The 24,813-nt window shown below is 38.8% G+C and overlaps 1 protein-coding gene across 3 annotated transcripts in view; it reads left to right on the forward strand.

Moving 5' to 3' along the window:
* The window catches only part of GABBR2 (gamma-aminobutyric acid type B receptor subunit 2), a 477,610-nt gene that overhangs the window by 55,463 nt on the left and 397,334 nt on the right, over window positions 1-24,813 (forward strand). The gene's annotated exons all lie outside the window — the stretch shown is intronic.

The raw sequence follows: 24,813 nt of genomic DNA on the forward strand, positions 1-24,813 counted from the left end.
ACGCCATACCCCTTTAATTTACTACTTATGAACTTGAAGACTGATGAATGATTACCAGTTTTCACTTTCCAGAATGAACTGTCATAAACCCTTTAACCTCTTCTTTACAGACTTCTGCATGGCTCACTCAAGAGCCAACTGTGCAGAATCTGAGTATTTCTTCAGTTTTAGCATTCAGGCTGGATATGCTGATAAAGACCTTACCAGTGCTCCACAGAGCAAAAGGACTGCTTCAGTTGTCCTATGGACAATACTCTTTCTTATATGTTGTGTGGTGTTTGCTTTTTCTTAATTTGGTGTGGTACAGTAGATCTTCGGCTAGAAAGAGGTCAGCACCTGCCCCTGTTTTCCATGGCATAGTCCTACAGCTATGGAACTGAAAATGTAAAGTTTCTATTTGCACTTAATTCAAATGGAGGTCCATGCTTGTAATGGGAACCCCTAGAAGGTTAGACAAATGAAGCTGTTCAGTGTAGAAGCCTTTTTTTCCCTACTTAAAAACAAATGGGGAGAAAAGAGTGCTGCTCTTCAATCAGTTGGATGTTGGTTGTGCTAGACATGTATGTTGTCTCTAACCTATTAAAGATGAAATGTCAGATCAACTTGGAATATACGTAACTGGAGTCTGTAATTTGGGTGAGGACCTGTGAAGCCATCTGACAGCAGAGACTTCCTGCTGAAACAAGTGGCACTCAGACCTGTATGTGTAGGAAGTACACATTTTTTGATGTATTTATGGTAATAAAGTAGGGATTAGACCACTCACTTCTTCCTGGCTTTTCCTGTCCTTCATATGAAGAAGACATTTTCTGTTCATCTGCTATATAAAATGATGCATATATGTTAGCTACAGGCTTACTTCTGCCCAGAAGTAATCTTTGTCATACTCCTTGAGACTAAGTCTTCTGTGGCTTTTAGTTTTGAAACTTGCTAACAAAGCCCTGCCTCAAAGTCCTTGCATACTGTCAGTTTCACAGCTGAGGGGCCTTTGGGTTACGGCACTCAAAAAAGAGGTCACCTGCAAATCTTGACTTTAGGCTGTCAGCACAGAGATGTTAGCAACAAATATCTGTAGTTCAGACTAGCAATATATGGAATACTTCAGAAAACAGTTTGATAACCTATCATTCAAAATTTTACTTCACTTCTAATAGATCTCTTTTATAGAATGTGCCTCCATACATGTAGGGTGGCGCTATCTAAAATAACATTTCAGATTTATCACAAGTTTGGATTGTTTTTGTCTAGAAGATGAACTAAGACCAGGTATTAGCTCCCATTTACTATAATAACATCTTTAATCCTGTTAAGCCACCACATGAGCAAAGGAAGACAGAAAAATAAGATTTTGTCTATGGCTGTCTTTAATGTTGTTACTGGTGATGATTACTGATATGCTACGTGAGGTTTTTAGGTTGCTCATAGAACAACCTATAAGAATCCCTAGTGTTCCCAGGTAACTAATTACTTCTTATGCAGAGAAACAATTATGCTCTACACTTATGTTTATCTTTGCAGCACTAACAACTTCTTGTTCTTAGCAAATAAATTGCTTTATCAGTGCTTTTTCTTTGAAGATCTCCTTCCTGCCAGACTTCCACCTCTTCTAGAAAAAAAAAATAAAATCATTCTTTTAACTGTTTGTATTGGAACAATGAAGCAGGCATTTTCTTATCAGCTATGTCCTTGACTTACCTAGCAAGTAAGAAGTTTTCTGACACCCTGAGACAGAGAAAGGGTGTCTGAAACAAAATATATGAAGCACTTAGCTGGGAATGGGAGCAGCCTGGCCACTGCTCTGAACTTTCCTCACCTAACCTGCCTTAGTCAACCCATGTAAAAACTTCAAGTAGAAAACTACATGAGTCTGCAAGGTTTTTAGATGCCCTCTATATAAGTTATCTGTGTATCTCATACCCTTAAGGAGAGAGCCCAGCCTTGACTTAAGGTGGGTAAGTAGATGTGCTGGCAGTTGAGTAATTTGTGTAAAATAATCCAGTTAATCAGGAGCAGAGCTAGGATTTAAAATCTTGGTTTCTCAAGAACGACAATTTAGGTCTTAAATCATGTTGTGATGCAACGACGTACTTAGAAAACAAACTAGCACTGATTCTGAAACAATACCAGCTAATAAATGTGATGGAAAAACGTTTGCATAGCTGCATAGTGTATTGCCCAGAATGAACTATATGTGGAAAGCTACAAAGACAAAAAAAAATAAATAAATTAGGGGCATCTTGCAGATGGTAATTTATAATAGGCTAAATTAAGCCTATGCAATAAGCTCATGGTTAGAATGGAGCTGTATACTTCTCTAAAATGTCCATAAGAAAGCATGATTTACTCTCATTTCTAGTGGTGACTTTCTTGTTTCAGAGACAGGTTACTGCCTTTCCAGCCCTCTAGTCTTGGTGTGCCTTGCTGCCTAACAATTGGATTAAACTGACAAGCAAAACTGTGCTCCCTCCCTGCTGCAGCTTCTAACCTCTCACCCTGCTCCTCTGTCTCAGCTGTATGTAGGATGTGGGTGAAATCTTGCTCCTAGGTTGCATGTATTCAGGGCATGGTCCAGGAAAGAGTTCAGTATCACCCCATAAATTCATGGAGTGTCAACTAGAGCAGCTGACTGTGTCCTATAAACATAGATATTTCTTCCAAGAAAGTGGAGTAGCCTTTGAAATGAAGTATGGTGAACATCAGGAATGATGCATATCTGTCTGTCCTAAAAAGCAGAATTCTTTCCTTAGACCTAGCAAGTGCAATTGGAGATGCTTATAGATAGAAATATGATATCAATGGAAATTTAGACAGGAAACTTAAAATGGTGAATAGTCTTTTTTCTGCCATGCTAATCCCCCAACAAACCTTGTAATTTAACGTTTGCTTCATAATTGGATTAAACAGAGTAAAGAAAAATTTCGCTTAATGGAAGTAAGTGGAAGTAATGAAGTGAAACATGTAAAAATAACTTGGACAAAATTCTTTGAATTATGCTGTGGAGAACGATGGGGGGGGGAAGGCAAAACAAACTAACATAGCATCTCCTTGTGTTCAGTCAGGTACATGTGAAGCAGGGCTTCTTGTAGGTCTCTAAGATTGCTGTATTTGTGTAACACCCTAAATTGAGAATATATACTTACTGGGGATTAAAAAGATAATCTCATGAGGTCCTTTACAACTGTAATTCTAAAATAGATTTAAAAATAACACACAGAACTAACATCCTAGAAAAATACCTAATCTATTTAAACATTTCTATTGATAATAAATTTTAATATTCAGTTCATTTTATAAAAAATCAATATTTTCTCATGAACAGAAGTTTAAGAATTTTGGGGGGTTTGAGCAAATTTTTTTGTTTTGTTATTTGACACAAAGTGGGAATAATGGTGATTTACCTAATTATCTCTTGATTAGTTTCCTGTGGGAGATAGAGAACAAACATTTTGGCACATGTGGTTTTCACTGTCCTCCAGTGACTGCAGGTGACAAAGGCTCTCTGCCATTCAATACCATGCTTGGACCTGTGCTCGAGCCCCAGCAGTTACAGTGAGAGGTGTCTGTTGTTGTTGTTCTCTTGTTATCCCCCCTTTAGGAGGTTACTGAGAAGGAGGGTTGTATAAAGGAAGCTCACAAATTGTAATCTTAACTGAGACTCAAGTGATTCAGCTGGGAAATAGGATTATATATAGTAATTCAAACACATCTCTTGTTTTTTGTTTATTTAGTATCCAGCAATGGGCTGACTTGGCCTTAACTGTAGCATCATAATTTTTCTACACTTGTCTATATATACACACAAAAACCCCTTTGCTTCTAAACAACTTGCATTTCTATTAGGCTTGTGAGATCCAGTTATTGAAATGCACATGCTGTGCTGTACTGAGGTTTTGGAAAAATGTTACAACTTTTCAACAAATCAGAATGCAGTTCTTTGTCTTATGGTTTCTTTAATCCAAATACTTCTAACAATCAGTACGGAGCACGCTCCCTTACTTGTGTGTTTTTGTTTTTTTAAATGCGTGTCATTTTTTTGATCTCATTTACGTGATCTAGCTGGCAAGTAAGAGTCAGTGCATTGTGAGGCACTGGAGCAGGCTGCCCAGAGAAGCTGTGGTTGCCCATCCTTTGAGGTGCTCAAGGCCAGGCCGGAGGTGGCTTTGGGCAACCTGGTCTGGTGGGAGGTGTCTCTGCCCATGGCAGGGGGTTGGGACTGAGTGGTCTTGAAGGTCCCTTCTGACCCAAACCATTCCGTGATTGACTTCATTTTCACATAATTGGTGCACATGTTATTTAGAGATTTAGGTCTTTTAAAATAAGCTAAGCAACTTTAAAGCCTGTATTCTCGAATTTCAGAAGAGAATTAGACATGTAAATCACTTTGACATTTCTGAAAATATTGCTTCAGTCCTCTTTCATCCTGTAACTTAAAAGGACAGGCAAGCCTTTAATCCTTTGAAGTCACAGGTCTGCATTATCACTGGAAAAAATGGCACTGTATTTCCACATGCATAGAGCTATCTATCTGTCCTAGAAGACTTCTGAAGGAATGCTTGTAAACTCAATTGAAGTAAAGATCCTCCTGAGGATCAGGATGTCTACAGAGGCATGGGCAGCTCTGGGAGTGCTGTTTTGGGGATTTACAGTGTAATTAAAATGCCATTTATTTTAGTATTTGTTTACCAGACTGATGCAACTGTTTGAATGGATGCTGCTCTTGGGTAAAGTAGCAGATAAACAAAGCTTATAAACTCTTTGGGACGAATAGGAGAGAGTGTATATAAGGATCATAGACTATCCCAAGTAGGAAGGGACCCACAAGGATCATCGAGCCCAACTCCTGGCTCCACACAGGACCACCCAAAAACCAAGCTGTATGTCTGAGAGCATTGTCCAAATGCTTCTTGAGCTCCAGCAGTCTCGGTGCTGTGACCACTGCCCTGGGGAGCCTGTTCCAGTGCCCAACCACCTCTGGGTGCAGAACCTTTCCCTAACACCCAGCCTGACCCTCCCCTGTCCCAGCTTCGTGCTGTTCCCTGGGTCTTAGCTTTGCTTAGGTCCATGGGTTTGGGGCTTAGTCTAAAATACCACTATAAATGCACTGATAAAAAGACGGCAAAAACGGTTTAGCTAACACCACTCATTTTTGCTATCAAAATAAGGTGAGATCAAACATAGCTGTTATGTATAAGGTGAAAAAAAAACATTCAAATATAACTTGATGTATTTCTTTCAGAGCTGCTTAGCCTGTGTACTTAAGCAACGAAGTCGTTTTAATATTTATACAATATTACTGAACTATTCTTTCTCTTCCTTGCCCTTGGACTTCCCATAATTAGTTGTGATATTGATGGATGTCCAAAAATGTATTTAGTTGCACAATGAAATGTTGATCTGTTAAAGGAAAGTATTTTTCCAGTGACTGCATTGGCAACAGCTATTCTCTAGCACCCTGCTGCAAGGCCTTCCAGTGTAGCGTACCTTGCTTTCCTTAAATGTCTCTTTAACTGGACTTGCTTGCATTTAATGACCTCAACTTTTACAGCTTTTACAGTTGTCCAGTGTACCTCTCCTTTCTTCAAGGTATTTCATCAAATATTTCTTCCTCCTAATGGCTGTCTGTTGCCTCCTTTCTCTGGTCTCTGTGCCTATCCCATCTGCTCTGCTCCTTGTCAGTGTCCCAAAATGTGGCATCAGTCCTCCCATGTACCACTTCTCCACAATGCTCCCTCCAGACATAGTTTTGATTTACAATGAAAACAAATTTGGAGAGAAAAGCATTTAGCTGCATTGGTTTAATCTATATCCAGAAGAATAATATGAAACGTATCGTTTCTGCTCTCTGCAGTGCTAGAGAATTTTACTGAGTGAGAAATCTTTGTACTTCAAACTACAGGTAGAATTTGAAATCACAGATGGAATCCCACTGTGAATGATTTGATTTCAAATCTTCATATCACTTCTACTGCAGTGAGGGAGTCATAAGCCTGTGTGTTTTCCGCTACATTCCCATACAGTGCACAAGGGAAAGCAGGAAAGCTTCACATTATTTCATACCCACACAGAGCAGTGAGCCAAAAAAACAGATGAAAAGGAAGTGAATAAAGCTCAGCATAATGCAAAAGAATGGACAACAGCTTATATATATGTACATAGATGTACATTAAGCATCATAATTGAAATTAATCAATTATGATGCCTGATCATGTAGATCTTATAGCAGAATTGAGAAAGCAGATGGGGATTTCCCCAGAATCTATATGGCATGAGGGATGCTTCAGGGGTTGTGTATAGGGCTGTCTTAGAGCAGACCCAAGTGAGGAGCCGTTAGCCTCAAATTACATGTTCTTTTCCGTCTGGAACTTCACCCAGTGGTCATTCATCCATCCCCATGAATTCTGGTAGAACTAGGCTGTATTTCTTAGGAAATCAACTATATAAGATGCTGGAAAAATGTCATCCCTAAGTGATTTGGGTAAGTACTTCTTAATGTTGCTTTAAGAATTTTTGTACTCTTTTTAATTCTATGTGATATGTAGACACTTGAATTTCATTAAATCTGTTCTCTGGCTGGTAGGTTGTCTCTCTACAAATGTTTTATTTCCCACAGACTTAAGAAAAAAAAAAGTGACAAAATGAATCTTGATTTCACCTTTGAGAAATGGGAAGAGGTCTTCAAACTTCTAAAACATAACCACTTTTATAAGCTGCATTTGCTTACCTAGTTTATAGGTTAGATTACTGAGGATGGGCATAATTACAGTTTACTGCTCACAAAAATCACGGTAAATGTTGGCGCTTCCAACTGCTACAGATTTCAAGGCAGGGAGGAGAGTACAGATGTGTGAAGTGGGATAGATATCATCATGGGAGGGCTGATGTTCTTATGGATAGTTTCTGTTTGAGAAGTGCAAGATTTAAACTTGGATGGGGGAGGAAAAAAAAATCTGTGCTCTTCGCTTCTGACTCCAGAGACCTTAAACTGCAGTGCTCTCAAATGAATCCTCTCTGGAGGAAAACTATACCCTCTTATGGAGACTCTTGCCTTCTTTTTGATTTCAGTGTGCTTAAGAAAAAGACATTATTTTTTCAGGAGCCTACGGAGACTCAGGTCTCACACAGACCAAAATCTGCTAACGTCTTATCACTGTTTTCTCACAACTACCTGTCTTGAGTGTTGCATTCTTCTGAGGCTGCTGAAGTGCTAAAGAAGCACAAAACACCTATTGCCCTGTGTTTGCCACTGATCCTATATGTGAATGGAAATGCCACTGTGATAAGAGAGCTCTCATTTTTGATTGTGACCATTTGTATAAACAAAAAGAAATGGAACTAGCAAGTTTTGGCAGAAGCTTTTCAAACCATCCCCTCCTCCCCCCCCCCCAGTATCTTTTTCTTGAAGATAGATAGTTCTATCTGTCTCACTGATTTGGAAGTCTAATAAATTTCAAGTTTAATAATCAATTCTGTTTTGAAGTTGGGATCTGAAATCAACTAAGAGGAACTTAATTATGTTCTTAATTCAGGATGTTGAGCTACCATAGCTAATTGTACTTATGCTGTGTGTACAATATCAGTGTGAATAAATAGCTTCCTTTACATAAACTAATGCGTCCCTGTCTTGAGACATGTTCTAAGCAAAGGTAATGATCATGTTATATATCATTACAACATTAATGGTATCATTACCATTGCTGGTGGTGCAAATTCATAGTAATACTCATGGTGGATGTACTCTTTCTGAAATTATTTGTTACTGCATTGTGGATGATTCTTATGACCGAATTACTGAATCTGTTCCCTTGAACATCTTACTAGACATTCATAAAATAGCTTTGTGTGAAGACTTCAGATACACAGAAAGAGATGCCTATCTTTTTCTCTGGTCTGATTTGTGGCACGAGATATATGAAAAATAACTACAGAATCATAATGTTTTCAGCTCACTCTTCCAAAATTGGGAAAAAATAAAAAAAAAATTGCTCCATCAATAACATATTTTCGTGGCTGTTGCCCAGCTAGTTCTCCAGGAACATCTTGCTTGGCGCTGGAGACACTCAGGATGTACAGCAGCCATTTGTCCACTGTGTTAGGTTTTACCCTATATTAAAAGGGGCGGACCTAACACTTCCTAACCTAGGTTTAATAACTTAACTCAAATTCTAAAGTAAGTTTTATGAGTGTGGTTTAGAGAGCAGATAACCAATAGAAAAAATGATAATTCACTAGGATCAAGGGATCACAATAAATGTATATATGTGCAAACAACTGGTTTAAAATGGCAGTAGGTTTATTGAGTGTTTAAAAAAGCCTGTTTGTGAAGACTGAAATAAGTAGGTAAATATACTAAAGCACTTCTTTAAAAAGATAAAATTGACATCTTGAAACATTTAAAGGAAAAACTAGTTTCATGGATACTCTTCAGGAGATGCTCCTTATAGATAATACCTTTGAAAGACTTTTTAGTCAAGAAGTTGATAAAATAGAAGGAATGAAGTAATAAAGCATGTTTATTAAGAAAAGATACGTGAATTGTAAGAAATTTGGTAGGTGAAGTTAAGGAGGTAATGAAAGATGTTCTTCATATCTACAGAAAATGGTATAGGGTACAATAACTGATTTAAGGGAGGTTTTATAAAATTTGTAGATAAGTAAATGATGACTTAGGACTCCAGTCTCTCTTAAAAATAAAGTAGTCCATCCAAATACAAAAAAGGCAGACATTTCTTATTTTTTGAGGAAAAGGAGGTTGTGCTTTTTGTGGCAGTCAAAGCTGCCACTGATGATAAGAAAATGAAATTATTACCGGTTAAATTTTCAAATGAAACAAGTCTTGTGTAAGCCAGTTATAGAGCATTAAATCAGTTGTATGATCCTGGGTTCATTTTGAATATTGTGTTTGACCTTATGTTTCTTTAAAAATAAAGATCAAGGAGCAAAGGGTCTTGGCTGCTTATATGTAATGAAGAGATTTATAAAGAAACATATTTGGAGAAGAGTACAAAAATTGGGTACAGAGATAATGAAAGTAACAACTCGATGGATTTGGGGATCACTTAATGGCTGAACAATTGTGATTTGTAAGCATTTGAGAATATCAAGGTGATGAAAAAAGGTGGTATTTGGAAAAATAATCATGGGGGGGGGGGGGGGGGGGGGGAAAGTAGTTTATTAAATGGATGCTTAAGAAGTAACCTGACTATAGCCTGTGGCAGGATCATGCTGAAGATTGTTGCGTGGGATAGAAATGTGGCTGTAAGCAGGCAGGTAAGAAACTCCTGCTATCAAGACCACCACCTGACCCTCCTTGGGCTGTCTTTAATTTGCAGCAGGCGTCAGCTTAGTAGGAATCTCTTAACTTTAACAAAATATAACAGTAATTGAAATAATTTTCTTTCATTAGGAATCAGAAGGATTTATAGGCTACAGACAGCGTAAGCACATAACAAGTATGTAGCATCAAACAGTACATTTCCACCCACTGAGAGATAAAAACAGTTACAAGTGATTCCTGAAATTAAGAAGCATTCTCTGAGACGTCTGTCTTCATAATTCAAGTACTATTGTGAAGAAATTGGCTCTTTACAATGATGTCATTTTTTGAATACAAGGAAAGAGTATGTTCATGCAACAATGTCAAAATTTTGGCTTAATGATTAGGAAAACAGAAACATCCTAAAGTTCTGCTTCTGGTAAGGAGCAAAAAGCCTGAAAGAAGAACAACCCCATGCTCTACTTCCAGCAAGTATGTACAGGACATCCAGTCAGTCTTGTCTGGAAAATCTGCAGAAACTTAATCTGCGAATTAGTATATCTTTCTGGTTGTATTCTGTCAGCTTGGCCTACAGGGCATGTATGTGAGGGGATTATTTACTAGCCAGATAGAAGTGGCACAGCTTCAAGAAAGCTCACTGAATTTCCACCCCATGTATTGGGAAAGTAATTGTTTATGAATTTAAGATCACCTGAATAAGCATGGGTATGGCATCAATATTGACAAATAGCCACAAACAAGACCTTTCATGGTGGCTGCTGACTCCTAATTCAGAAATAAAAATAGAACTGAAATTATTCCGGTGAATTTTCAAGGTTGGGTCTAGGAAATCCATACTGTATTAGTAAGAACAGAACAGACACATCGCACCCTAGATTATATCAAGGTAGGAGTCCAGAGTTTCCTCATTATAAGGAGAACTTTTTCTTTGAAATAACTATTAAAAGTATTTGATTGAGGATTGGGTGTGTTTAAGTAAGATCTGTCCCTGATGTATAGAAGATGTTTGGGACAGAAAAGCATGTCTGTGACCAGCGAGGGGCTTACCCTGCGTCCCCCCCAGCAGCTGTAGGAGCACAGCAGCAGGGTCCCAGCCTGGGAGCTCTGTGTGGTGTCCTGGTGGCTGTGCTTTGGCCTGGGAGCCTGCACCGGTGGTATGAGGGATGGAAATGGAAAAATCATGCAGATGGCTTGTCTATGACAGTGAAAACATCTTAAGTTTGTCCACTGTTCCCATGGTGACCATGCCAGCATATAGTCTCCCTGGGTAACAGGCAGGAGGAGGAGAATGCTCGGAGTCATGAAATACATAAACCAGCATATTCTTGTCAGCAAAAGAATTTCTCAAACAGCAAGTGGATGAGTGTATTTTGAAGAACGGCACCTGTGCTTGCACTTGTTCAGTCTGATGATGGCAGTGGCTCTATTGATAGCACTGTCAGCTATTCAGACAGCTGTGTGTAAGAAGTGACCGCTTCACATTGGGTGAACTTATTCAGAGCCTTGTGATACCTGAATAAAAGGCCAATCTGCACACTGCATCTGTTCTGGTTTTGGGTGTAGTCCATGTGTATTCTGAAACCGGGTGACCCTGAACCACCTGCATTTCAGTAGCCTTTGTGTTTGTCTAAAATGAAGTAGGCTCAGAAGATATACACCCCTTTCTCATGCTGATAAAATATTCTGTAATAATGGAGCCCACAGGTTCCACCAGCACAGATCAAACTGGGGGGTTTTCACCTTGGGACCCGAAATGGGCTGTAGTTAATCTCCATGTGTCCTGAATCCCCCAATTCCTCACCAGAATTGCATTCGTTTGTCTCTCTCTTATTGTAGTTAGATGAAGGAGTGGTGGGGGCTTGGCCATCAGGTTCTGTATAGTCATACCTTATTCCATCAAATTTTCAATTTGTTCTTTTGACTTCAGCTCTGTCTCTGCCCACACCTTCCCCTTGCAGGTGCCAGCTCAGGTGGCCCAGCTCCTGGGCACAAGGTATGCCTATTCAGCTGAGAGCCTAGAAGAATATTTCATGAGTATGTGAAAGACTTTTTTTTAAACATAAATTTATATTATATGCAAATATGCAGTGCATGTTTATCATCTGCATCAGCAAGACACATGTGCTGTGTGAAACAGATTTTGTACAGATATTTTTGCAAATTTTTTGCCTCAAGGAAACTCCTGGGAAATGTTCCATTTGTGCTTCCTACAGACCTAAGGCATAAAAAGGTGGATGTGAGAATCTTAGTCCAGCAACTCAAATTAGAGTACCATAGGCCCCATTGATTCTGTTGACAGGGTCTGAAACACTTTGACCTTGTATTATGCTGAAAATTTTGTTTATGGGCAAAGAGGAAGCATATGACTATTTACATAAATATAAATCTAAGCATTTATAGTTAGTATAATTGAAATCATAAGAGTTTAATTATTATTAGCTGCAGAAAAAGAGAATAACAATGCTGATAAAATTGTTACATGCACATCTTAGTTTCTGCCCCTTTCTCAGCTTAAGGCTTGCCTGTCTACACTGCTCCTCTGGATCCTGAAGTTGGTGGTTTCACACTGGTGTTGCCCATGTGGGGCAGGGTCTTATGGTGGGTTGTCAGCATCTGTACCTCTTTGCTGGGAGGGATGCAATGTTCATCTTGATGTATTCTTCTTCCTTGCTGTAGAATCTGCTTAGGGTGATTTTTTTTTTGTTTGCTAGAATATATTTCCACCTTTTTCATTGGTCTGCAATTCCAGACTACATTCAAATTTTCTGTATGTGATGACTTCTTCATGTGTTAGATGTTTCTTTTGTTACCCTCTAACACCAGTTTTGTCCAGCTTCAGGCCCGGTCTTTTGGTTAGTTCTTGGTATTTAGTTCAACTGTTCTTTTTTTTTTTCTTTTTGATTGACCATTAAAGACCTGTCTGTGGTCAAAGGGTGTTATGCTACACAGTTGCACATACTATGCCAAATTCCATGGTCTTCTCTCAGGTACAGGACTGGAACAAGTCTGTCTGCAACACCCTCACCCATAAAGGCCACCCATAAAGAGAGTGAATTTGGAAATTCTGGCTTTCACTACAAGGTTGCTGATATTGAAAAGATGTTTAAGTACCTTACTAATCAGTAGGGCAGGAAGAAAAGATGTGTACAGAAACACTTTTCAGAAATGAAAGAGGAAACTGCTACAAAGCATTGCTCTTGGGTCCACATTTGGACACAATGCAATATTTCCAAATGGATGAGACTGTTTTCATGCAGGATCCCAACACCTAATGCTCTGTAATTGCAAATGAAAGCACTGAAGTCACCCAAAGGTGTCTAACCTGCCCCCCCCCCCCCCCCCCCCCCCCCCCCCCCCCCCAAAAAAAAAAAGTAGCAGTCACTTTCCTGCCTATCAGTGTGTATCTGGTTGGTTTGCAGCTGGAGACAAGTTGAGAGCATGGGGGCATTCCTTGACATAAGTACCACCTAGCAGTGAGGAAAGCAAGGTCTCTGAACTGTTAGTGAGAGCTGTGTAAATGGTATTTCTATATACCACTAAAACCTGAAATGCTTGCTAAGAAAAATGAAGGATGTTATGTTACCAAAGACACTTTCTCTCTGTGAGACAGGATAAATTCATACACTTGACCTGAAGAGTTTTTGTTGTTTTTTTGATTTTTTTTTTTTTTTAAAAAAGCTTGCTAGAAAGCATTCCAAGAGGGTCTTAGCCATAGATTCTATAAGGACCCGGTGCTTTTGAGACTTTCATTACAACTCTCTTGACTTGCATCTGTATCACAACCCATGGAAATTCATTCACTAATTATGTTAAATGGATATATTCTGAATTGCATAGAACTAATTCTTTTTTTTTTTTGAAAGATATCCAAACTTGATTTTTAATGGTCTGGAGGCTTTTGTAAAATTTCAGTTTATTTTTTTTATGGCATAGTTATTAGCTCTCCCACTTCTTTTTTTTAACAAAGCATATCTTCTTCTAGACTATGTTCATCCTTCAGTGGTTAGAACATATCTTTTCTTCAAAGTTAAAAAGCCCTCAACTCTCAGCATTATTACACTTACTAAGACATGTCTTCCTTGTGTTCTCTTTGCGTGGGTTAACTAGGTAGAACAGTTTTGTGTTTTATGTTTTGGGATGCTTCTTTTTAGATAGATTTTTATAGTCTCTATGTTAAGATTTCAGTGTTTCAGACTTTTTTTCTTTTCCCCTGAATTCTTCTCTTCAGGATTGAACACTGTCTTATATATTACCTCACTACTTACTCTGATCCTTTCTTGTTTCAACTTGTACCTGCTGCCTCTCATCCTCTCACTATGCACCACAGTGCACAGCCTGGCTCTGCGTTGTTGACCTCCTCATAGGTATGGGAAGGCTGTTAATAGGTGCCCTCAAAGTCCTCTCTTCCATAGTCTGAAGCAGATCCAGTTCTCTCAGCTTTTCCTCATGTGGCAAATGCTCCAGTCTCTGACTGTCCCCACGATCCTTCCATGGACTCATTCCAGTTAATCAATAGTTTTCTCATATTAATGTGCCAAAAATCAGATGCGCTATTCTACATAGAGTCTAACAAGCACTGAAACAAGGAAGATAATCACTTCCTTCCTTCTGATGCCTTCACGCCTGTCATTACAGCTGGTAATACTGTGGGCTTCTGCTAGCAGGGCATGTTGCTGCCTCATGTCTAATGAATGATGTGGTCAGCCAGGAGCTCCAGGATCTTTTCTATAGAACCACTCCACCACCATTCTGTCCCTAGCCTTTTTGTTGCATGAGATTCTTCCTTCCCAGGTGCAGGACTTGGCATTTGTCCTTCCTGAATCGCACAAAGTTCCCATCAACTCATCCCTCTAGCCTGCCTGAGTCTCTCTGGATGGTAGCCATGCTCACAACTTCATTGATTGAGCCTGGTTTGGTGCATATACAAAGCTGATGAGCAAGCACTGCATTGATAAAGATCAAAGGGACAAGTCCCAGGATAGATCTCTGCAGTACTCCACTTGTTGCTCGACTCCAGGCAGAGTAAAACTCATTAACCATGAGCACAGTCATCCAAGCAGTCCTCTGTTCAGCTGGTTATCCACTCATCCACATCATGTCTTAACTTGGAAACAAGAATTTTGTGTGAGACAATGTCAAAAACTCTGCTAAATTTGAGGTAAATGACATCCGTTTCTCTCTTCTAGTCTTACCACAGAAGACAATCAAGTTGGTCTAGCAGGATTTACTCTTGGTAAACCCCTGCTGACTGTTCCCAATGACGTTTTTCTTCTTCCTGTGCCAGAAGTGTGTTCAAAGAAGGCTCGCTTCACGACTTTCCCTAGGATCAAAGGAAAACTGATTGCCTTGTAATTTTTTTCTGGGTAATTTCTCTTGGTTGTCTTTGAAGATAGTGCATAAAGCCTGGGAACCCTTCTTGGTGAAGGCTGAGGCAAAGAAATCTCAGGTATTCTCAGACATGTCTCAGGTATGTCTGTTGTCATCAACTGTTCAATCCCGTTCAGCAAGAGGGCACGCATTTTCCCTGTTCAGCCTTTTATTACCAGCATAGCAGTAGAAACTTTTTTCTGCCCTTAGCATCTCTTTCTACGTCTCAAATCCATTTGAGCTTCGGCTTTTCTGACGCTATCCTGCATGCTGGGGCAATGTTTTTGAATTCCTCTGTTGGTTGTTGCTGTATGGGGCTCCAATGCTTGTTTGTACTGGACCTCCATAATGAATTCTGTGCTTAGCCAAGCCAGTCCCTGATACATCTGCTAGTATGCCTGAGTATTGGGATGAATCATTCTTGTGCCTGGAGGATGCTGTCCTTAAAGACTTGCCAGCTGTCCTGAGCTCCTTTGCTTTTCAAACTTGTCTACCATGAGATTCCACGTACAAGCTTCCTGATCAAGCTAAAATCTGCTCTCGTGAAGTCTGGAGTTTGTACTTAGCTTCTTCTCTTCCCCACAGGATGCTGAACTCTGTGTCAGGGTCACTACAGCTGGTGCTACTGCTGATTACCCTGTTGCCAGGCAGTTCTTTCCTAGTAAGTGAATAGCAAATCCATGTGTGCAGCTTCCAGCCCTTGTATGGTCACCACTATAGAGTTCACAAGGAAAAAAGCATAGAAGCTATGCTCTGGAGTAAATATACTGGCTGGTATCTGTAAACAGTAGACCTCAGGCGCAGCTGAGAGTTTGTGTTTATCTTGCATATTTTTACTGTGATGCTGAGAAGTTTAATCCATCACTGAATGGTCCCAATTACTTGTTGCTGAATCTCAGTTGTTATGCATGTTTTCTAGGAGATCAGGATTTTGGAGCAAGAGTAGGAGGAAGAAGGGGAGAGGAAATACTTTGACATCCCATCCAGCTTTCTTTACGAATACAGTAAATTTGCATGCCATTTCTGAAGTCCAATGGATTCTACTCTATTCACCGTTGGTGAGGCTTCACCTGAGTACTGTGTCCAGTTCTGTGATGTCCAGCACAAGAGACACGTGGACATACTAGAAAGAGTCCAATGTATCAATGAACCAAGACGATCAAAGGACTGGAGCATTGCTCCTATGAGGAAAGGCTGGAGCCTGGCACTGTTTGTCCTGGAGAAAAGGAGGCTCGGAAGGATTGTATCAATGTTTAAATGAAGGGAGTGTACAATGAAGATGGAGCCAGCCTCTTCTCAGTATTGTTCAGTGCTGGGAGCAGAGGCAGTGGGCACGAATTTAAATATAAGAGGTTGCATTTGAACACCAGGCACTACTTCTGTACTGTTCAGGTGATGGAGCACTGGCACAGGCTGCCCAGAGAGGTGAGGAGAGACCCAGAGGGTCTCCTCCTTGGAGATCTCCAAAAGCTGTCTGGACGTGGTCCTTTGCAACTTGCTACAGGTGGCTCTGCTTGAGCAGATTACCTCCATAGGTCCCTTCCATCCACATAGTACATAGCTGATAGTCTAGCATGTTTGTTTTGCTTTGCTTTGTTTTGTTTTGTTTGTTTTTGATAGGACTTTGGCTTCGTAGATTCTTACCTTGCACTAATTCATGGGAACTTCTTTACCTCTCACCATGATTATTTTCCTCCTTATACTTATTTCTGTTTTAAGAAATTCCATAGAACCAGTTAAGAGAGAAGTTGATTTCACCTTTCTCACTTGCAAGACAGTGTCTGCTCAGAAGTGGAAAATCTCTTATTCTACTGTTTTATTTTATAAAGTCAGATAGGACAATGTGAGATTTTGATGTTAATAAGTTAGTTGTAGTGCAGATAATAGAAAAAGCTCAGTGAGTACTCAAAGACATCTTACATTTCATTGGACTACTCCCCCACCCCCTTGGTGTTCAGTAACCAAAAATATAATTGTGGAGAAAAAGAATAACCATAGTGTAATTTTTATTAAATGGGCAGAATCCAATTAGAAATTAGTTGTTCTGTGAAACGAGTATTAAAAGCCTGGTGTCCTAGAGATTTGGGTCCCTCTGCCTGATCTCTGCATACACAGTGATAAATATAATTTCAAGCTTTCTTTGTTATCACTGTGATTTTTCTCCCTTCTCAGCACTTATAGCACTGCCAGCTACCTCATATTCCCTAACACCTTGGAAAGAGGCAGATATGTCTAATGTGGGGCTTGCACATGGCTAGTCAGCATCTGTGTGCTGACTGTTTGGTGGATAACTGAACTCATGGTACAGTCTCACCTGACAAAATCAAAAGCTCTAATCTGGATATTCCTGGTATTTGGTCATTAGCTTTCATCAAACTTGAAGTAAGCTTCTGGGACTTCAGAAAGGTGGAGGGTTGTGAAAGGGGATGATGGATTGGGAGAGGGTGAATTTCTATGGGTGGGCTGAAAACGACTAATACAGTTAGGAAGTCACTCAAGAAATAAGGGAAGAGCAAGATGTCTTTTTTTCAGCTTTAGAATTCAGTGTCTGAGTATCAAAAATAAACTTGTCCTCATTGTGGCTTATTGCTATAGGTAAGACAAATCCTCCCCACACGTAATTCCTTTGGTCTAGGGGAGAATCTGTGCTAACACCTCTGTTAGGGACTGCTCCTTAGGGCAGGATTCTGACCTTGCTGATTCTGAGATCACATTGATTTCTCCTTAATTCTGCTTGTTTCAATTTTCAGTTGTCAGCATAAAATTTTGTGAACAGCAACGGAAGCAATGTGGAGGAGGGGGAAACACACTAAAATGAAAATCAATTGTATTGAAGTAGCGGTAAATTTTAAGTTATTCTCTCAGTAAAGCAAGAGGAAGTGTCACAACTAACAGCTCAGGGTACTTCCTGAAAAGGAAAACCACTTAAAACGGTTGATAGGGCAGAACTACTGTATGGATCCCAAAGTGTTAACAGAAGTGGTATAGATGCAGTTCTAAAAATACACATTTATTAAGAATGTCAGTGGAACTGCATGAGTTTTCACCAGGGCTGACTTCCTTTCATATTTATAAATTTTGCCTGCCTGCGTGGTCTCTAAAGCAATTTGAAATTCTGTATTTGCATATTTATTTCTTAACCTTAACGTAGCAGTAGAATATATAACTGTCTCCATTTTATTATGTATCTCATGCTGGAATTTAAATTAAAGAAAACAAGAAGAAAAGAACCAATTCATTAAACCATAAGCTATGACAACTGCAGAGATTTTTTTTTAATGAATTTTCCAGTGAGAGGAACTGTTTCTGTGACTCTAACTGCAGCTATATTCTGATATGATCATGAAATATTTTGTGTGTTTTTTTTAAATTTTTTTTATTGTATGCATAAGGAGCTGATATCAGATGTGGATCAGGTAAAACAGAATGTGAGTTTGCTTCTGCAAGAACTACAGTGTCGATACTTCATTAACAAATGCTTCTGTGAAGCTGCTTTGTGATAGAGAACTCACATATATTATTTCCTAGGACAAACGCTTAGGGAAAGGCTCCCTGTTTTTACAAATCCTGAAATCATTCATAAATATTAGCTCACTTTGTAGGAGTAATGTTTACTACATAACCACAGCATGTCTGTTCAGCCAACCAGTCCTCTGTGATTATAACTGCTTTTATAAATGAGATGTTTCTAGAAGTAGGCTATTACCAGAAGACAAGATAAGAAAAATACTCCCTCCCTCAAGGCAATTGCACAGAGTCCATAAGAACACATCTCATGGAAACATTTCTATGGCAGCTCTAATAAGTGTAAAATAAAATACATGTTTATACTATACCTATGTAATTCATCTATATGATCTTCAAATGGAAAACATACATTAAAAGTTCTCAATTAGTAATACTGACACTTGTTACTGAAGGAAGGGCTGAGAGGATTGAGTGGTTTTCTCATTTACTGTACATTGTGCTTATTCTCTTTGGGAAGAAAGAATTGTGTTTAAATCTCTGTGTTTGACTCACACAAGTACTTAAATATATAAATTGCTTTTCCAGGTAATAGACACATTGTTCCAATATGTGATGCTGTAAAATTAAATAGTTTAAATTTTAGCTTTTATATAGCGTTTTAGTGCTGTAAATATACAAAATTAAATTCTAGTGTTGTCTTCTCTGTCTCAAAGTCTTCCATTTCATGCTTTCTCATGTCAGGCATATTAATCTATCTAAAATGTCCTTGACTTCAAGTTTCAGCTTGATATGACTCAGGATTTTTGTCACCATGTTAGAAAGCATCACACTCTTCACACGGGCTAGGTCTGATCTGACTGATAAATGTATATACTCTGAAAGCTATTTCAGGATGTTCAAAATCTGAATGGCTGTTTAAAAGGAGAGGTGCTTTCCCATCTTTGGGGTTACAAAGTAGCCTAAACATATTCAGTTCAAAGGTGGGATATTCAGAATGTTCTAAACATAACGTAGAAATAAAAATTAACAGGATTTTACATTCCTATTATTGAATTACGTCATTGTGTGGACAATATTTTCTACCTTTTTATCACATGGGATAAGTAAGTCAAGCTCATATAGCCTTCCCCTAAGATAAGCTATCCATTCCCATTATTATTTTAGAAGCCTTTCTCTGCATCTATTGTACTAGGAAGTAAATATTCCTGAATGTGGCGATTCAAGATGCACATAGTATTGCTTGGGTTACCATCTATGCTTGGAAGCACTTCAATAAGTTTTAAAATTGTATTTAATGTTTTCATACCTAAATGTGATTAGTTGTTCAATTAAAATATTTTTTCCCTCTGTTTCCTGACTGTGAGCTCCAAATATCATTTTATATTTCTCTTTTCTTGTTTGTACACATACACACTGTAGGTGTATGAACAAGCTCTATTAAATTTTAGTGTTTTATTATTTTAGTCCTTAAAGTTGTAATATGCTAGAGAGGACGTAGACTACTGCAATAAGTAAAATAAGGCTGTTCATTTTTAAGGAAACTTTCATGTACTTTATAGTACATGGTGTGGTAGAAAATCAACAAGAAATATGTGACCACGCAACCTAATTTCTATATGTAGAATAGATAAAGATCTGTACGTCACCTCAGGAAAAGAATGAATGTAGTTTGCAAAACCAGGAATTACTTCCCTGGCTTCTGCCAAAACAAGCTATGCTGAGTGGCAAGAAAAATAGATTTTTAAATTTTCTGAAATAAGAGTTTGTTACCTTTACACCTCAAACTTAGCCGAAAAATGGTGTGAAAACAACCTCAGATATGCACAGTAACTGTACCAACACATACATAGCACAGGTAACACTGCAAAAAATTGTTAACAGCTGCTCTTTCACTCAGACTCTTAATTCATGTTTTGAAATTGCCCCAAGCTAATTAATCACAGCACAGTGATATATAACTTTCACTGACGCATTTGCCCAAGTCAGCCACCCCTCTCAAAGTGGGCAAGGAAGATCAGGCAACAAATCCTGGAAGATGAAATATATGAGAGTCAGTGGGATAGTAGCACAAAAAGAAAGTTCATCTCTACTCTCCTCTAATAAGTGCAAGCTTCTGACATATATAGCACCAGGGTAAGCAGGATGAAGCCCTGCTTTTGCTCCTTTCTTTTGTCTAGTACAAGGCTGGTGCTGATCTGCATTGTGGAGTACTAGCAGGAGCCTCACCAGTGTCCACTGCAAGACGGTAAAAGAGGAAAAATCAAACCCAACGCAACCCTAACTCACTTTCACCCTCTCTCACTGTGTTCCTTCATGCTTAAGGAAACCCGAAGCTGGAGAAATGTGGCTAAATATACTGTGACAAAGGCAAAGAATTATTGTAATTTCTGAAAGTACTCTGTATCTCCTTCTGCAAAGTGGGCCTGTTAACCATATTGTAACCCCATGGAAGAAAATCTAACTGATACGTAAAACCTTTTCTCACACCTTTAGAAACCACTTGCAAAACAAACAAGCAATGTTTATCTCTTTGTGCATGACATACAGCAAATTGGATAGTCTTAAGCTTCAAGGCACAAAAGGAGACCCTGAAGTCACCTACAAAAAAGTGTTATGTGGATGTTGGTGCCTAAATAGAGATAATATCCCATGTCTTTGCTATTGTGTTTCTTCATCAATTCTGCAGATTGAGAAAATTGCTGTTCACCCACATATGTAATATATGTAACTATGTTATACAGTCCAATTATTAGCTTTAGGTTAGATCATAATGTGGTTATTGTGTCTGCTGTAGTCAGAAGTGTGTTTTCATCCCATTAAGCCTAGTCTGAGCACATTTATATAGTTAGCCTGGGTGCAAGCAAGGCTCTGGAGCAAAAAGAATGAACTAGTGAGCCACTATGCACAATTGCAGCACGAAGGCAAGGCTGTGCAAGACAGACTGTTATTGACCAAGCTAAATGGATTAAAACTAGTTTGCTCGTATGCAGTGCAGCACTTTGCTGCAAGGCATGTGTTTGCCTTCAAAGCGGGAGAATCCTGACCATCAGTCCCAAAAGAGTTACTTGCCTGGATAATCTGCCCCCTTGGCCCACTTCCTTCTTCAAAGTAATAGGAGTATCAAATTTCCCTCTTAGGATATTTCCTATGCAATTTTGGCTTTGTTGCACTCATCTAGTAGGTAGAGGGGAGATGGAAATACCAGATTTCTTACAGTTGTACAAGAAGAATGGTAGTATATGCCAATAGAAATAATTATTTACAAAAGTCAAAGTTCTAAGGTCAGCTTTAAACTCTGTGATATAACTTAACTTACTAATAGGGACAAATATAGATCTGTCAGTGCAGCTATAACCAGCAGAATGTCTAGTCCTAATATCTAGTCAGGTGTACAGTTCACTGGGTGAAGAACTGGCTGGATGGCTGGATTCAGTCACAGTAAATGGAATTCAAGCTGGTTGGCAGCCAGTTATCAGTGGCATTCCCCAGGGCTCAGAATTGAGTCCAGTTTTGTCTAATATTTTTATCAATGATCTGGATGAGGGGATTGAGTACACTCTCAGTAAATTTGCAGATGGTACCAAGTTAGATGGACTGTTGATCTGCTTGTGTGTCAGAAGGCTTTGCAGAAGGATGCAAATTGGACTTGGCCCACCAATTTAGCCTATTGCTTGACATTCAACAAAGCTATGTTCCAGGTCCTACACTTGGGTCATGGGTACTTGCAGAGATATGAGCTTGGGAAGAGTAGCTGGAAAGTGGATTAGAAATAGTGTGGCCAGCAGGACTAGGAAAGTGATTGTCCCTTTGTACATGGCACCGGTGATACTGCATCTCAAATAACGTGTTTAGTTTTGGCCCCTCACAATGTGTAGGATATTGAGTTGCTTGAGCATGTGCAGAGAAGACCAAAAAACAGGTTGATGGGACCAGAAAACAAGGCTTATGACGAGTGACTGATGGATGACTAGCTAACTGGAGAAAAGGAGTCTGAGGGGAGAGACCTCATTGTTCGCTACAACTACTCAAAAGGAAGTTGCAGCAAAGAGGGTGTTGGTCTCTTTTGTCAGGTGACAGGAGGTGGGGAGGTCTCAGGTTGTGTCAAGAGAAGTTTAGATTGTATATGTGGAAGAATTTCTTCATGGAGAAGGTGGTCAAGCATTGGAACAGGGAAGTGGTGGAGTCCCCATCTGTGGAAGTATTTAAGTGCCCTATAAATGTAGCACTAAGAGATGTGTTTTAGTGATGGGACTGAGTAAGACAGGTTGATGTGATGACCTTGAAGGTCTTTTCTGACCTAAATGATAATTCTATGAAAGCTTAATATTTATGCGTCCTGTATCTGATATTTAATCTGTTTAACACTCTTGGCGTCTACCTCATAAAGTACCTGTACTGGTACTGTATACCTTGCTAGCATGTCTTCAAGAAACTAGAATTCCCATTACTCAGAACATAAACTAGATAGATAGAGGAGCTAGGAAACTAGAACAAGAGGCAGATGGAGACAGAAAGATAGATACTGAGTGTGTTTCGTGTGGAACCAAAGACATGCAGATTGCAGATGCTGACTGTAGGAACAGGGAAAGGAGTGTGATTTAGAAATGTTAAGTTCGCATTCCTAAAAATTACTGCTAGTTTTAGTTTCTGGTATTTTGGTATATATTCACAGATTGTGACATTTTTTTCATAACATATAGGCCCCTAGTTTACTGAAGGTCAAGATGCTCTCATACAGCCCTATCTAGAGATTAAGAGGTAACAAATATCTCAAATTCCTTCTGAAGATTTGTGATTAAGATTTGAAGTCTCACTATGAATTCCTCGTTTCTACCATGTGAAAATCCTTAGATTGATTACTCATTTCAGTATATTTTTTAGATTGCAAAGGCTTTTTCTGCTGTGAATGTGTAGTCTTACATATTAACTCTGTGAGTGACTGGCCTGAGTCTTTTTCACATCAGTAGTGTTTCCAGTTGTTATAAATGACACTAGTAAGGAATACTGCATCAGATTTCTAACTTATTGCAGGAACAAAATGACTCTTAATAGTGTGCCAGCATGAGGAAGAAGGTTGTAATTAAGAGACCAAAAAGAGAACTAATAGGTGTTAATTATCTTGTCCTTTTGTACATTTGTCAGTTTTCAACTGGCCGTTAGTTTTAATGTAGAAAAGAACTCTATCCTTTTTCCATCTTGTTGCCTAAAGCCAATTCATTGGCATGGCTGTGATCTTTTGTTATAGCATAACCTCAGAATTTTTTTCTATGAGGAAAATGAAGACTGTTTTTTCAGTTTTTTAAATCAAGATGTTTTAATCCAAATGAGTAATGAGGTGATCCTAATCTTATTAGGAAGACGTTGAAAAAAATAAATTGCATCTGGACTATAATAAAGCTGTTTAATTGTGTTATCTTGTATAATAATACGGTACAAGATGAAAATACAAGGTGAAAATTAACAAAATGAATTTTTTGTTAAATAAAACTCTAATCTTTACTAAGTGATTTTTTTTTTTTTTTTTTTTTTTTTGGTGACAAACCACAACAGTGGGAGAAAATTTCTTTGCATCTCTTTCTGAAGACTCTGTGATTCATCTTTAAGAAATTTCTTCTGGTAACTAGATATAGCCTTCAGTCGGCTGTTTCATTACCTAGATTCTGTGTCTATTCTTGTTTTTCAGGGAGGAATATTAATTTGAAGTTACAGGAGAGATTTATGCTGTTAGATGACCAACGTCAGAAGTGTATGCTCATTTTTTTTTAGCATGTAAACTGCATGGCAAAACCAAAAGCAGGCTTCTACCCCAACACTTTCAAAACCAAACTGAATCATCCTTTAGTCCATACATAAAATAAAATTTGATAGTTTGGTGAGGAGAGGTATTGCGCATTTTTAAGTGAAAAAAGGGATGTTGGTATGCATTACTGAGGTCAAGATAACTTCTGTTGGGTAATTAGAACAGGGATGAGTGTATAGGAATGGAGCAGTGTGAACTGAGGATTGCAGTGGGACAATAAATACAGAGGATACAAAAAAGATATAAAACAAAGAAAAGGCAGAGAAACAAAAATAAGAAGTAGTAGGCACTGACCTAACAAAGAGACCCTCCCCAGCTTTTCTGTAGGCCTCTAGGCTTAAGCATAGACATAAGCATTGCTCTAAATTCAAGGAGACGAGACAATTACAACAAACTGCAAAATAGAGCATGAACAAAAGAGATTTTTGTTCATTTTTTACCCAGTTTTTCTAACCTTTGCAGTGGTCTATCTCCACCTATCTTTGAGGAACTGAGGTTCATGTTGCTGTTTAAAAATAGAAATAACTTGTTCAGGTAAACGTAGATAATGGCAATGTAGTTATGGCTCATATAAAGATATCAATTTCAGTGACAAAGTATCTTTTCCTTTTATTAGAAATAGGGTTATCTCATGTATGTGAAGAGACTAGAGCTTTCGTTCAGGGTTGTATTTATGTGGCTTCCTTCAGGTCATACTTAATGGGCACCCGGAGGTCAGTGCATCTGTTCAGTGTTAAGGTAAGTTCAGAGCACTGTTGTGATGAGAAACAGTGGAGATCATCAATCCCTTTCGCTGAAATCTAGTTGAGATTATAATTTGCCTCCTGCATCTGATATCATTAACCTATTTTAGCTGTGTTGCACATGCTTGATAGCTACAGAGCCAGGTGTCCGAGCTGTATAT

Source organism: Anser cygnoides, chromosome 2, assembly GCF_040182565.1.
Source record: "Anser cygnoides isolate HZ-2024a breed goose chromosome 2, Taihu_goose_T2T_genome, whole genome shotgun sequence".
Classification (NCBI taxonomy): Eukaryota; Metazoa; Chordata; class Aves; order Anseriformes; family Anatidae; genus Anser; species Anser cygnoides.